The sequence below is a fragment of the Conger conger genome, chromosome 12 (assembly GCF_963514075.1).
Source record: "Conger conger chromosome 12, fConCon1.1, whole genome shotgun sequence".
Lineage (NCBI taxonomy): Eukaryota > Metazoa > Chordata > Actinopteri > Anguilliformes > Congridae > Conger > Conger conger.
In genome coordinates, this window is record NC_083771.1 from 47321247 (window position 1) to 47324626 (window position 3380).

General features: G+C 38.1%; 1 long non-coding RNA gene across 1 annotated transcript; it reads left to right on the forward strand.

Moving 5' to 3' along the window:
- Positions 1 to 286: 286 nt before the first annotated feature.
- LOC133105489 (uncharacterized) lies at positions 287 to 2823 on the forward strand. The gene is made up of 3 exons (XR_009703858.1): positions 287 to 421; positions 1744 to 1817; positions 1906 to 2823. It is a non-coding gene; the product is annotated as an uncharacterized LOC133105489 (long non-coding RNA).
- The last annotated feature ends 557 nt before the right edge of the window (positions 2824 to 3380 follow it).

The following is a 3380-nucleotide window of genomic DNA, read 5'->3' on the forward strand; positions in this document are numbered from 1 at the left end:
GTGACTTAAATCGATGAGCTAAGATGGTAACTATCTAGCTCGGGCATTTGGCATTTTGAATATCCTGGAAATTTTGTGTGTCTACCTTCCAGTATGCGCACAGCTTTGCATAAAGAGAACAAAACATTTTTGGTAAGTCACAGGGTGTGGCAATGAAAATTTATGCCTAATGGGGCAACCTGTTTTATTAATAGACTATGTCGATATATTTAGGGTGTCGGTAATTTGACGTCATCTTGTCTTGTTATAAATGTGGCAGGACTAAGGCAGGTATTGCATGTGCAAAGCCAGAGCTTTAGAGGAACATCACCTAAGTGTTCACTTCAGCTTCACAATAATTTCGGCTGAAAAAACCGCGTAGGACGCAAGCTCCAGGAGAAGACTACCTTTTTAAGTGCCTGAAAAGCATCGCCGAACGAAGGTAAGTGATGATTGAAATTAAACATATTTATTAAAATTAAACATATTTATTATTTCTTATAATGCAAGTCTTTTATTGAGCAGACATGAAGTGTTTTTGATTATTTTTGAGTATTTTTTGAGTATTTTTCCATGATTGCTACATATGATTCTGACAAAATTTAGGAAGAGACCACCATTCCAGAGAAAATAGCTTATCCAGAAGTTTATATAATTTTCCCAGTCCAGTTTGACTTTCGTTAATATCTTATTCTGCGCAATTTAGGTTGCTAATAGATCTTTTCACAGACCTTTTCTGTTAGCCTCAGAAAAGCCAGTCCTATAACAGGTATCTAAGTGTAGGGGAGACCAGGGATAGTTGAAACATTGGGTTAGCTGTAACAGCATCAGCTTGACCAAAAATAAACGAGGTGTGGCCAGGACCCATACTCCCATGAACTCACAGGAGAGGCTTGTTGACTGAAATATTGGGTGTTCTAAGCCAAAAAATGACTGAAGTACAAAAGCAATTTCTCATCTCATCTTTTATTTGTTTAGCAGTCAAAATATCGGAGGTAAAACAGTTTAACTTTCAGCAATAAGCATTTTCTCCAGTCAAATGTGATGTTTCAAATTCCTGCTAGGTTCAAACCCACAGGCTACCTTAGCTGGCTACGTAATGGCTGCCCGGGTTGGCAATGGTTGTAACACTTAATTCTAATTAAAACAACAAATTGCTTTTGCCATGCATTTATTTCTCAGCATGTCTAAGCAATGGAGACAAACAAGACAGTGGTGTCCCTGGAGAGAATACAGATGTTAGAAATAGGCCATTTTATAATGAATAAAGTTCTTGTGTAAATTTCATGGAGTGGGTCTGATTTAAGCAAAATGTATGTTCCTGTTACATACATCCCCAGCTAGTGTTTGCAACTCACCCCAGTTGCAGGGGTAGGTTGTAACAGAGGAACTCTTTGTATCTTACATGAACTTACAATCATCCCTGGTCACCCCTACCCATACATGAGGAAAATTCTGCGAAGACATTTGGAAGTATTTTCCCAAACAGAGAGCGGCCACTGTGTAGAATATCTTGCCAGGTCATGGTCATGGGGGCGACATGGCTCAGGCAGTAAGAGCAGTCATCTGAAATAAGAAATAAAAATGATCAAAATATCTTACCAAGTGCCAGTGAATGACACTATAAAGGATTCTCAAAATAAATCCCTGTTATTGTATTTTTAACTGCCTTCTAATTTCCCTTGTTTTGTCAAATTGGTATTAGATAAGTTCTGATCTATGATCTATGATGCTAAAATTATGACTTCATTGATTCTCTTCTAGATTTGTTGGAAAAGTTTTAAAAGATACATTTAAGATGAAAGGAAAATACCTGGTGGTCTTGTTCCTGCTTTTAGGTAAGTGAATCAATATCGCGCATGCATAGTAAATAGTGAAAATTAAATGTACGTTACAACAACTGAAGAAAATTACATTTCATTCCAGCAACTGCAGCCCCCACTACAACTGCAGCCTCCACTACAACTGCAGCCCCCACTACAACTGCACCCCCGACTACAACTGCAGCCCCGACTACAACTGCAGCCCCCACTACAACTGCAGCCCCGACTACAACTGCAGCCCCCACTACAACTGCACCCCCGACTACAACTGCAGCCCCCACTACAACTGCAGCCTCCACTACAACTGCAGCCCCCACTACAACTGTAGCCCCGACTACAACTGCACCCCGCAATAACACTACAGCAACGACTACAACTGTAGCCCCAACCAGCAGTGCCATGGCAACAAACTCACCCCAGGAAGTCATCACTTTTCTGTTTCCTCTTCTTCTGGTCATTTACAGTCTGTCAGCAGATATGAGGCTGCCTCAGCTTTAGCCAGATAAATAACCCTTTATGATTTAGACCCTTGATGCTACTCTCTGATGTGTCATTTATTTTAATAGATTTCTCAAGAATTGCTGCTCCTTCACTGAGTGCCTCATTGAGCTATTGATCAGGGAATCAAAGTTATTTATCCATACGGGGTCCAAAAGTCTGAGAAAAGCTGGTGGACATTCTGAAATGAATGTCATATTTTGAAAGATTTGACTTTTAACTCAAATTCTTATGCTGATAATATAACTAGTAAAGAAAAACTTTGTATTCAATTTGAAAAGAATGCATTTTCACTTGTGGTCTCAGACTTTTGGACCTCACTGTATATCATATGTATTATTTATTTTTTTCACACTTCTTGTAGAGAAAAGAAAGCTTTTAATATTGGAATCCAGACAGACAATGAAATGAAACAGTTTAAGTCAAAACGGTTTAAATGGAGAACTGCACCCATTTTGTAAGATCTTTCTCCTCATCTCATCTAGATGATTATATATCTTTGGATGATCTCTAAAAATGTGAATGCTGTAACATGTGACTGCTCTATTTATATATTTATAAATAAATGGTATCATGATTAAGTTGTTATTATACAGTAGTGTGTGACTGTTTCTTTAAGAGGGTGAAAGATGGCACTTAATTTCATTATCAGCTGAGTGACACATCTTAAACAGGGGTTATTGGTCCATGTACGTTTTGGTTATTTGTTTATTGGTTTAAAGCAAAATTGAAAAAATGGAATCAAAAGACAAAAAAGGAGAAAACCAGTTTAAAAAACAGCCCAATTTATTTTATTTTTTTGTTGCCAATATTCAGTATTCCTTTTTGGGATGGCACCCTATACCGTCTACCTCTCATTTCTGACTTTCATTATAATCCCTCTGTGCTACCTTCACAACTGCTCAACACCCACCTGTCACTTGACTGATGCCAGTGACAAATTACCCAGAACCCTAACATTATGCTAGCAAGCAGTGACAAACAGCAAACAGTGAATATGATCTGACTATATTTGACAAAAAAAAAAACATCATGTCCCCAAATCAATAACTTTTTTCAGGTGAGATATGCATGGTAGCT